Source organism: Nycticebus coucang, chromosome 3, assembly GCF_027406575.1.
Source record: "Nycticebus coucang isolate mNycCou1 chromosome 3, mNycCou1.pri, whole genome shotgun sequence".
In the NCBI taxonomy this organism is placed as follows: domain Eukaryota; kingdom Metazoa; phylum Chordata; class Mammalia; order Primates; family Lorisidae; genus Nycticebus; species Nycticebus coucang.
Window position 1 is genome coordinate 119,873,407 of NC_069782.1, and position 12,901 is coordinate 119,886,307.

General features: G+C 41.2%; 1 protein-coding gene across 1 annotated transcript in view; it reads right to left on the reverse strand.

The window, feature by feature from the left end:
• Positions 1–1,390: 1,390 nt before the first annotated feature.
• HTR7 (5-hydroxytryptamine receptor 7) overlaps positions 1,391–12,901 on the reverse strand; it is a 330,604-nt gene continuing 319,093 nt past the window's right edge. The window contains exon 5 of the transcript XR_008378789.1: positions 1,391–1,439. The gene's annotated coding sequence lies outside the window, so the exon portion shown is untranslated. The remainder of the gene's footprint in view (positions 1,440–12,901) is intronic.

Genomic DNA, 12,901 nt, shown 5'->3' on the forward strand with positions numbered 1-12,901 from the left:
TCTTTATCTTAAGTCAGTTGTGAGGCATATGCCCTTCCTTGTTTTTTTTTTTTTTTTGTTTTGTTTTTTTTTGTAGAGACAGAGTCTCACTTTATGGCCCTCAGTAGAGTGCCATGGCCTCACACAGCTCACAGCAACCTCCAACTCCTGGGCTTAAGCGATTCTCTTGCCTCAGCCTCCCGAGTAGCTGGGACTACAGGCGCCCGCCACAACGCCCGGCTCCCTTCCTTGTTTTTTAAAAAACAACTTTATTGGAACCAGGAAGGGTGGCTCATGCCTATAATCTTAGCACTCTGGGGAGGCAACGGCGGGTGGATTGCTTGAGCTCAGGAGTTCGAGAACAGCCTGGACAAGAGTAAGACCCTGTCTCTGAAAACTAGCTGGGCTTTGTGGTGAGCAGTCCTAGCTACTTGGGAGGCTGAGGCAAGAGGATTGCTTGAGACCAAGAGTTTGAGGTTGTTGTGAGCTATGATGCCACAGCACTGTATCAAGGGTGACAGAGTGAGACCCTCAAAAAAAAGAAAGAGAGAAAAAAATCCCAACTTTATTGGGGGTATAATTGATATGTAAAAAGTATACATACAAGTATACAATTTGATGAGTTTGGACATACACCTGTGAAACCATCAACACAGCAAACATGTCTGCTATCTCTTGTAATTCCCTCCTTCCTTGTTGTGGAGTTTATGGGTTTTTTTTTTTATTTTTTTATTTTTTTGGTGATAATAACACATAACAGAAGATCTACCCCTTTGACCAATTATTTTAAGTGTGCAATACAGTATTGTTGAGCTACAGGCACTGTGCTGTACAGAGATCTCTAGAACTTATTTATCATGCATGTCTGAAACTTTATATCCATTGAACAATAACTCTTCATTGTCCTCTCCCTCCAGCCCCTGAGAATCACTGCTCTGTTATCTATTTCTGTGAGTTTGACTCTTAGCTACCTCATATAAGTATAATTGGCCAGCATTTGCTTTCCTGTGACTGGATTATTTCACTAAGCGTATTGTCTTCCAAGTTTATCAATGTTATCACGTATGGCAAGATTTTCTCCTTTTTAAAGGCTGAATAATACTCCATTGAAAGTATATACCACATTTTTTCTGAGCTTAGGCCTGGTGAGGGAAAAACTAGATGAGCTTTCAGTTTTAGAGTCTGTAAAAATAAAATCAATGCCTCAGACACAATTGGTTTTCCTCTCAAGGCTTTTGCCAAAATCCAGAGGCAGGAAAGCATAGTCTTCATCCGGAGAATGACCCTGGGGATAAAAACACAGTTGAAAATACTGAAGGGCTATATCCAAAGAATGGGAGGTTGAACAGAGGCAGATTAAGCCTTACCAAAACTCTAATCCAAGGTCAACTCAATTCAGACCTTAATTGCATTACAGTAATCTGTTTCCATTCTCTCAGTCTAGAACAGTGGTTCTCAACCTGTCCAGAAGAAGAAAGATGTTTCAAGACTGCTAAGAGTATAGTATAAATATCTTACCACAACAAATAAGTGAAATGGTGGCTATGTTAATCAGTTTAAGCTTTCCACATTGTATATCAAATCAGCACGTTGTACCCCATAAATGTACACAGTTATGATTTAATGGAAAAAATCTTTTAAAAAAGAAAATGGAAGATAAATTAAAAAAAAAATTTTTTAAAAAGAAAGATTGAATCCTCTTTTGTAGAACTTATCATCTTTGCAATTTTTAGACACAATGTACACTTTCAATAAAAATGTTCAGGACTGCCAAGGGACAGAACCATATAACCAGAAGAAGAAAGTATAAGCAGAGCCACAGTGACTGATGCACTGGAGTTAGCAGACAAGGCGGGGCAAGACAGGTTCTATTTCACACTGAAGCCTCTGCCTGCCAAGTAAGTGATCCAGCTACCCCAATGCTGTGACTCTGTGGTAAAACCCACAAAAGCTCCCAAAGGGGCATCAGAGAGAACAATTCTAATGAAATGAGAAAAATGCCAAGGCAGCTCCCTACTGTTCCGGTGCTAGCCGCCATCCCACAGCAAACATACGAGAGACCAGAACCAGAGCCCTCAGTACAGCCCTTCAAAAATTCCTAACCCACAGAAGCCAGGAGAGATGATAAAATGTTATTGTTTTAAGCCACTAAATTGTGGGATGCTCTTTACACTGTCTTAGATACTGGGACCATTTGCCTCTATCAAAATTGTAAATTTCCAGCTCAGTACCGGTGGCTCAAGTGGCTAAGGCGCCAGCCACATACACCTGAGCTGGCGGGTTCAAATCCAGCCCGGGCCTGCCAAACAACAATGAAGGCTGCAATCAAAAAATAGCCGGGCACTGTGGCGGGCTACAGCTACTTGGGAGGTGGAGGCAGGAGAATCGCTTGAGCCCAGGAGTTGGAGGTTGCTGTGAGCTGTGATGTCATGGTACTCTACCCAGGGTGACAGCTTGAGGCTCTGTCTCAAAAAAAAAAAATAATAATAATAATAATTATAAACTTCTTTTTATCAAAAATGAAAAATGTAGCAAGGAATTGGAAGAAAGCCCACAGATGACAAGATGATGCTTGCAGCTACACAACCAATACCACATTGTTTGTGGTTCATGCAAATAACTCCTTTAATGCATGAAAGGCAAATCAGCACAATAAAAATAGGCAAACAGGCTCAGCACCTGTAGCTCAGCAGCGAGGGTGCCAGCCACATACACTGGAGCTGGCGGGTTCAAACCCAGGCCTGGCCTGCCAAACAACAATGACAACTACAACCAAAAAATTGTTGGGTGTTATGGCAGATACCTGTAGTCCCAGGTACTTGGGAGGCTGAGGCAAGAGAATCTCTTAAGCCCAAGAGTTTGAGGTTGCTGTGAGCTGTGATACCACAGCACTCTACCCAGGGTAACATAGTGCAACTCTGTCTCAAAAAAAAAAAAAACAGGCAAACAATAAGAGCAGCCAATTCAAGTGACCAACCCATGAGTGACAAATACCATGTGAAAATTGCCTAATTTTACAGTAAATATGAAATAGGAAAATGAAAGTATAAATGAAATACAGCAAATAGGAAAATATAAATGACAACAAAAATTATACCATTTCACCTCATCATATCACAAAAATGTTAAAGTCTGATAATAACCAACATTAGAAGAACGTAGAGATTGGAAAACTTTCCTGTACTTGTGGTGGGTGGGTAAATTGCTGTGATCAGTTTAGAGAATTAAAGCTGTAGACACATACTCTATGACTCAGAAATTCCACTTCTACATATAAATCCTAGAGAATTTCACCCACCTGTACTACAGGAAATGTGTCTGACAATATTCATAGCAATATTTTTTGCAACAATAACTAAAAAGTACTCAAACAATTCTAACGTTCAACATGGGAAAATCTGTAATGCACTGGAGTATATTCATAAAAAGAATTGGTAGGTAACTAGGAAAATGAATAAAGAAGAGCTATGTGTGTCAACATTGGGGAATCTCACAGACATTATAAACAAAAGATGTAAGTTGAAGATTTATGAAGCTCTTCATATAAAATTTAAAACCAAAGCAGCACAATACATTGCTTTGTGATACTACAGATTTATATTGTTAGCATATATATGAAAAATAAAATATATATATGAAAATGAATGGAAGACAAACTTAAAAAATTTAAAAAAAAAAAGAAAGATTGAACCCTCTTTTGTAGAACTTATCATCTTTGCAATTTTTAAACATGATGTACTACTTTCAATAAAAATGTTCAGGACTGGAGGGGGAGAGACAAGATGGCGGACTGAAGCCAGCTTTCAACAAAGGCTCCCGTCCAGAAGGAGAGTTAAGGGACAGGAATTTAGTAAGTATCCTGGTGGACTTGAGCCTCACCAAGACAGAAGGCTGAAGAACGCACATCAACACCGCTGAGGCAAGTTGTGATCACAAGGACGCAAACAAAAGGTACAAAATCCACCACCAAGCGGACGGGAGTCCCCTCCCCCATGAGACCGGCACATGAGCCCCACAATTGAACAAGCGGGCAGAAATTAAAGGCCCTCCCACTACACTCCACGGGAGAGACCTTCTAAAAACTGGACCTACCTCCCCTACTGGGGTGCCGTGGCGTTCTCCTGCCGGACATAGGGCTGAATAAAACTTTGGGAATCCTTTGCCGGCAACCCTGAATACCCGGCGCTCCCCTCCCGCCCACTGAGGTCTGGAGGCCTGTCCCCCAGGACTTCGGATCCTTGGGTGATTTCTCAAGGGGAGTGGACAGTCCCCGAGTTGCGACTGGTCAGCATTGACTCTGAGGCATGCGAGTGAGGAGAGGGCAAAGGGCTGAGGGAGAGTCACGCCTCGCGGTACTTCCCTGCGGTGCAGTGCACCAACCCTCCCCGGGCATACGGGGCCCAAGACTGAATCAGACTCTGGCCTCCCCGCTGAGAGCTGAGAGCCACTACTCTCACTCGGGGTCTGAGGGCCTATCCCCCCGGAGTTCGGCTCCTTGGGTGATTTCTCGAGGGGAGTGCACAGTGCCTGAGCTGCGTCAGGTCAGCGCTGACTCTGGGATACGTGAGCGAGGAGAGGGCACTCTGCTGAGGGGAAATCAAGCCTTGGCGGCACTTCCCTGCGGTGCAGTGCAGGAGCCCTCCCTGGACCGTAGTATTGCGTGAAACTGAATGAAACTCTAGCTTCCCCCCGCCCCACTCCCAATCGGGGTCTGGGGGCCCATCCCCCAAGAGTTCTGATTCTTGGGGGATCTCTTAAGGGGTGTGGACCCAGCACAAACTGCGGCCGCTCAGTGCTGACTCTGGGGCGCGGGACAGAGGAGAAAACGGTCGCCTGAGTGCCCACACCAGAGCAGCAGTTCCCTGGAGGTAGATCAACAGCCGTTTTTTCTTTAAGGCAGAACGCTCACTTCTGGATATTCTGAGGCCACACCCCCTGTCTCCCTGGGCAACCAGAGGAGGCCACCGGCCACTCGGCTCACTAACCCGGGAAGCTTCCAGTGCGGGGCCGACCCAGAGAGGTGTTCAGACGCAATTCTCCAACAGCAAAGACGTTTGAACTCAAAACAGCCCGTCTTCTGTAGGCGACGACAGGAACAGAGACAGAACCTCACAAAGTTGTCTGTTCTGTTCTGTTCTGTTAGCAGCATCCATCAGGGACGGGGCTAAGCCTGAGTGAACACCTACTTCCCATCACCTGCATCAAACACTCAAAGATGTCAGGCCCCATCTCCTCCTGCTAGATAGCGGCAGTCTGCGGGGGCCTGGCAGACTTCCTTGCGATTCAGGCAGGTACAAACATCTGGAGTGTCTGTTCACTGCAGGCAACTGGGTTAGCCATCTGCAGAGATACCAGTGACAGGGCCCGACGGAGGGGCAAAGTGGGGAAGGAGACGTCAACCTTCCCAGACTGCTCTGTTTGCTGGGTGGCTCCTCCTGACTCCACGCTGCACTGGGGTGAGCTGTGTCAGAGGAGTCACCAGGCCCCTGTGATCCAGCTCCCAGAGACCTCTTGAACCCTTCCACCCGAGACAAGTGCCGATTGAGACACTTGATTCGGACCTTTTGAACTGGGCTAATAGACTGAGGACTTTTCAGGTGGTGCCCTGGGTGTGCGATTGTAGGAAGGTTTGATTCTCCTTTTCCAACTGGGGCCAGAGGTGGGCAGGCGGGGTGACTTAATTGCTCATTTTTCCACACAGCTGAGACTTCAAGCCAGAGTAGAAGTTGCAATAGGATCAAACAGAAACCAGCTGAAAACAAGACAGAACCACTTTGCTCCACCACACCAGACAGGGCCCCAGTTTCTCAGGCCACAACACTGTACGGGCCCTCGATAAAACCCCAGCGGAAAAACCAAAGGGAGTAAACCATGGGGCGGAATCAGCAGAAAAACTCTGGTAACATGAATAACCACAATAGATCAACCCCCCCAAGAAAAGATACAGCAGAAGTGTTTGAAGATCCCACTCATAAACAACTGGCTGAGATGTCAGAAGTCGAATTCAGAATTTGGTTTGCAGACAAGATTAATAAAATGGAATTAGGAATTCGAGGAGAAATTCAAAAATTGTCTCAAGAATTTAACGAATTTAAAGACAAAACCACCAAAGTTTAGACACACTGAAACAAGAACTTACAGCCCTCAAAGATATGAAAAATACAGTAGAATCCCTCAGTAACAGAATGGAGCAAGCAGAAGAAAGGATTTCTGACATTGAAGATAAAGTCTTCGAACGCTCCCAATCTCTCAAAGAGGAAGAGAAATGGAGAGCAAAAATGGATCACTCACTCAGAGAACTCTCAGATAATTCGAAAAAACACAATATAAGGGTTATAGGAATTTCGGAGAATGATGAAGTGGCTGCCAAGGGCACAGAGGCCCTTCTACATGAAATTATGAAAGAAAATTTTCCAGACATGCCTAGAGAATCTGAAATTCAGATAGCAGACAGCTTCAGAACCCCAGCACGATTCAACCCCAATAAGCCATCTCCCAGACATATCATAATTAGCTTCACTAAAGTTAACATGAAAGAGAAGATTCTCAAAGCAGCCCGGCGAAAGAAAACTATAACGTACAAAGGTAAGAATATTAGAATAACTGCAGATCTCTCTGCTGAAACTTTTCAAGCAAGAAGAGGCTGGTCATCAACTTTTAATCTCCTAAAGCAAAAAAACTTTCAACCCAGGATCTTGTATCCAGCTAAACTGAGTTTCATCTATGATGGAGAAATTAAATACTTCAATGACATTCATATGTTGAAAAAATTTGCCATAAGTAAACCAGCTCTTCAGGATGTTCTCAGACCTATCCTCCACAATGACCAACCCAATCCTATACCACAAAAGTAAACTCACTCAGAAACTTCGGATCAAACTCCAACTTCCACACTGGCGAAAGGATTAAAAATGTCCACTGGACCTTTGAAAAACTCGATACCCAAAATTCCACCAGACTTATCAATACTCTCCATCAATGTGAATGGCTTAAACTGTCCTCTAAAGAGGCATAGGTTAGCTGACTGGATACAAAAACTCAAGCCAGATATTTGTTGCATACAAGAGTCACATCTCAACTTAAAAGACAAATACAGACTCAGGGTGAAAGGATGGTCATCCATATTTCAGGCAAATGGTAATCAGAAAAAAGCAGGTGTTGCAATTTTATTTGCAGATACAGTAGGCTTTAAACCATCAAAAGTAAGGAAGGACAAGAATGGTCACTTCATATTTGTTAAGGGTAATACTCAATATGACGAGATCTCAATTATTAATATCTATGCACCCAACCAGAATGCACCTCAATTTATAAGAGAAACTCTAACAGACATGAGTAACTTGATTTCCTCCAGCTCCGTAATCGTTGGAGATTTCAACACTCCCTTGGCAGTGTTGGATCGATCCTCCAGAAAGAAGCTGAGCAAAGAAACCTTAGATTTAAACCTAACCATCCAATATTTAGATTTAGCAGACATCTACAGAACATTTCATCCCAACAAAACTGAATACACATACTTCTCATCAGCCCACGGAACTTACTCCAAAATTGATCACATTTTAGGTCACAAGTCTAACCTCAGTAAATTTAAAGGAATAGAAATTATTCCATGCATCTTCTCGGACCATCATGGAATAAAACTTGAATTGAGTAACAACAGGAATCTGTACACCCATACAAAAACATGGAAGTTAAATAACCTTATGCTGAATGATAGCTGGGTCAGAGATGAGATTAAGAAAGAAATCACCAATTTTTTGGAACAAAATGACAATGAAGACACAAGCTATCAGAACCTCTGGGACACTGCAAAGGCAGTTCTAAGAGGGAAATTTATAGCACTGCAAGCCTTCCTCAAGAGAACGGAAAGAGAGGAAGTTAACAACTTAATGGGACATCTCACGCAACTGGAAAAGGAAGAACATTCCAACCCCAAACCCAGTAGAAGAAAAGAAATAACCAAAATTAGAGCAGAGTTAAATGAAATTGAAAACAAAAGAATAATACAACAGATCAATAAATCAAAAAGCTGGTTTTTTGAAAAGGTCAATAAAATAGATAAACCTCTGGCCAACCTAATCAGGAAAAAAAGAGTAAAATCTCTAATATCATCAATCAGAAACAAGAAAGACGAAATAACCACAGACTCATCAGAAATCCAAAAAATCCTTAATGAATATTACAAGAAACTTTATTCTCAGAAATATGAAAATCTGAAGGAAATAGACCGATACTTGGAAGCACGCCACCTTCCAAGACTTAACCAGAATCAAGTGGAAATGTTGAACAGACCCATATCAAGTTCAGAAATAGCATCAACTATACAAAACCTCCCTAAAAAGAAAAGCCCGGGACCAGATGGTTTCACGTCAGAATTCTACCAAACCTTTAAAGAGGAATTAGTACCTATATTACTCAACCTGTTCCAAAATGTAGAAAAAGAAGGAAGACTACCCAACACGTTCTATGAAGCAAACATCACCCTGATCCCCAAACCAGGAAAAGACCCAACAAGAAAAGAAAATTATAGACCAATATCACTAATGAATATAGATGCAAAAATATTCAACGAGATCCTAACAAACAGAATCCAGCAACACATCAAACAAATTATACATCATGACCAAGTTGGTTTTATCCCAGGGTCTCAAGGCTGGTTCAATATAAGTAAATCTATAAATGTAATTCAGCACATAAACAAATTAAAAAACAAAGACCATGTGATTCTCTCAATTGATGCAGAAAAAGCTTTTGATAATATCCAGCATCCCTTCATGATCAGAACACTCAAGAAAATTGGTCTAGAAGGGACTTTTCTTAAACTGATAGAGGCCATCTACAGCAAACCCACAGCCAATATCATATTAAATGGAGTTAAATTGGAATCATTTCCACTCAGATCAGGAACCAGACAAGGCTGCCCATTGTCTCCATTGCTTTTCAACATTGTAATGGAAGTTTTAGCCACAGCAATTAGGGAAGAAAAGGCGATCAAGGGTATCCATATAGGGTCAGAAGAGATCAAACTCTCGCTCTTCGCAGATGATATGATTGTGTATCTGGAAAACACTAGGGACTCTACTACAAAACTCCTAGAAGTGATCAAGGAATACAGCAGCGTCTCAGGTTACAAAATCAACATTCATAAATCGGTAGCCTTTATATACACCAACAACAGTCAAATTGAAAAAGCAGTTAAGGACTCTATCCCATTCACAGTAGTGCCAAAGAAGATGAAATATTTGGGAATTTACCTAACAAAAGACGTGAAAGATCTCTATAAAGAGAACTATGAAACTCTAAGAAAAGAAATAGCTGAAAATGTTAACAAATGGAAAAACATACCATGCTCATGGCTAGGAAGAATCAACATTATCAAAATGTCCATACTACCCAAAGCAATGTATAATTTCAACGCACTCCCTATTAAAGCTCCACTGTCATATTTTAAAGATCTTGAAAAAACATTACTTCGTTTTATATGGAATCAGAAAAAACCTCGAATAGCCAAGACATTACTCAGAAATAAAAACAAAACAGGAGGAATCACACTACCAGACCTCAGACTTTACTACAAATCGATAGTGATCAAAACAGCATGGTATTGGCACAAAAACAGAGAAGTAGATATCTGGAATAGAATAGAGAACCAAGAGATGAATCCAGCTACTTACCGCTATTTGATTTTTGACAAGCCAATTAAAAACATTCAGTGGGGAAAAGATTCCCTATTTAACAAATGGTGCTGGCTGAACTGGCTGGCAACCTGCAGAAGACTGAAATTGGACCCACACCTTTCACCATTAACTAAGATAGACTCTCATTGGATTAAAGATTTAAACTTAAAACATGAAACTATAAAAATACTAGAGGAGAATGCAGGGAAAACCCTTGAAGAAATTGGTCTGGGTGAGTATTTCATGAGGAGAACCCCCCGGGCAATTGAAGCAGCTTCAAAAATACACTACTGGGACTTGATCAAACTAAAAAGCTTCTGCACAGCTAAGAACACAGTAAGCAGAGCAAGCAGACAGCCCTCGGAATGGGAGAAGATATTTGCAGGGTATAACTCTGACAAAGGTTTAATAACCAGAATCCACAGAGAACTCAAACGCATCAGCAAGAAAAAAACAAGGGATCCCATCGCAGGCTGGGCAAGGGATTTGAAGAGAAACTTCTCTGAAGAAGACAGGCGCACGGCCTTCAGACATATGAAAAAATGCTCATCATCTTTAATCATCAGAGAAATGCAAATCAAAACTACTTTGAGATATCATCTAACTCCAATGAGACTAGCCTATATCACAAAATCTCAAGACCAGAGATGTTGGCGTGGATGCGGAGAAAAGGGAACACTTCTGCACTGCTGGTGGGAATGCAAATTAATACATTCCTTTTGGAAAGATATATGGAGAACACTCAGAGATCTAAAAATAGATCTGCCATTCAATCCTGTAATCCCTCTGCTGGGCATATACCCAGAAGACCAAAAATCACAACATAACAAAGATATTTGTACCAGAATGTTTATTGCAGCCCAATCCATAAGAGCTAAGTCATGGAAAAAGCCCAAGTGCCCATCGATCCACGAATGGATTAATAAATTGTGGTATATGTATAGCATGGAATACTATGCAGCCTTAAAGAAAGATGGAGACTTTACCTCTTTCATGTTTACATGGATGGAGCTGGAACATATTCTTCTTAGTAAAGTATCCCAAGAATGGAAGAAAAAATACCCAATGTACACAGCCCTACTATGAAACTAATTTGGGACTCTCACTTGAAAGCTATAACCCAGCTACAACTTAACAATAGGGGGAAGTGGGAAAGGGGGGGGTGGGTAGAGGGAGGGGAATCGGAGGGATCACACCTGTGGTGCATATTACAGGGGTATTTGCGAAACTTGGTAAATGTAGAATGTAAATGTTTTGGCACAGTAACTGAGATAACGCCGGAAAGGCTATGTTAACCACTGTGATAAAAATGTGTCAAATGTCTTATGAAGTGAGTGTATGATGCCCCATAATCATATCATTGTATACAGTTATGATTTAATAATAAAAAAATAAAAAATAAAAAATAAATAAAAAATGTTCAGGACTGCCAAGGGACAGAACCATATAACCAGAAGAAGAAAGTATAAGCAGACCCACAGTGACTATATATATATATATATATATGGTAACAATATAAATAAATATATGAGAAAGAGAAACCAAATTCAGGAGACTGGTTACTTCTGTGTAAGACAGAGTAACCAGTCTTACTGGTGGTAAGGGAGGGCTATAGAAGGGAAATCTGGGTTGTCAATCTTTTATTTTTTTAAGTCAAATAGTAGGCATATTAATATTAGTTATATTTTTCTTTAGAATTTTGTGTGTCTTAACAATTATATACTAAGTTTGACAGTTTGAAAGATATAAGACTTTACATACAGGAAGTAAAGTTACCACTAAACATGGAATTCCAGAAACAGAAGCACACCTAGCTACAGGCTAACAGTCATCCATGGAGAGGCAGACCCAGAAGGCTCCGCACAGGTAGAGGGCAGACCAGAAGTCAGTAGGCAAAATGGAACAAATAGCTCTGTGCCTGAATTCTTACCATGGATGCTCTCCTAGCCTGACATCTTCTAGCAACACTTTCAGCAAAGTTAATGTTCTCTGTTCTGTAGGGTAAAGTTTTTGTAGGGTATTTTGTAAATTTCAGCTCCTCTCTGGCTCCTATCATCTCTGAATGAAAGTTTCACCTAGAAGATTCCAGAGAGGTGATCACCTTTATATGTAAGTACTATACAGAAGATTTTAAAATGCCACGGGGCACAAAAATACTTTTTATATGATCTCTCACTTTTCTGGTAAACATGGTAAACAAACAGAAAAAGGAAAACAGGCCATAACATCTAGGAACTGATCTGACATTTGCAACTAGACTTTAGCAAAGTCAAAAGCTGGCCTGTAACTCACACCTAGACCATGCTACTATCTGCTGCTCATAAACAATCTCACAGAACACCAATATCAGACATTCTCACTCTGAGTCCTTGATACACTGAAACAAAACTTCCTAACTTTGTCTAACACAGATAAACACAAAGTAACTATACATCCCACAAAATACCAAACATGCCCCTTTCATAGCTAACATGAGTGACTGTGGCTTCTTTACCAACTCTAGCTTCTTTACTTGAGCCTGATAGATAAGATTGAGATTCCCAGTCATGGTATCACTCTGTTCTTCTATAGCATCCAATATAGGGTAAACCTCCAATTTTTCAGATCCTCTTACAATCGCCCAACCAAAGCCCACATCTCACATCACATTCTTTCTAACAGCCCCTTATAGAAAAGGCCCAAGCTTCATTGGGAAGAGTGTTCTCTCTCTCTACAAATAAGTAGCAAAACCAACTTATTCAACTGCAGGTTTGCTCCTGGTGGTCTTTGTCGGGAGAGTATTGACACTTGCTATGCCTATCTATAAGGGAAGCCAATTACAACTGGCCTGTTAAGGAAACTGCATTTCTCAAGTCCCTCTGACAGTTGTATGACTTCTACATTGTAGTACGAAAAAGTTGATACTAACCTGAAATATGAAATGCTACCCCACATGATAACTCTAAGTAATAGGCTCCAGTTTCACTGAATTTTCTTCTCTTTGATCATGACCATAAACATATAAATGTTTGTCCATGCTTTTATTTTTCATCTGAGCATAACAGAAAACCTAGTTTTTTTAGTGGGACGGGGAGAAGGATGTAACTTGTACAAACTGACTCAGCTAGGAAGTAGTGTGCAAATTGGCATTCAACCCCAACACTGTCTAAACCAGAGTTCACACTTTATCACTCTGCCATCTCAAAGCTGATTGGTCATTGTGATGTAAAAGGAAGGAGAGGAAGGATAGTCCATCTAGAAAATGG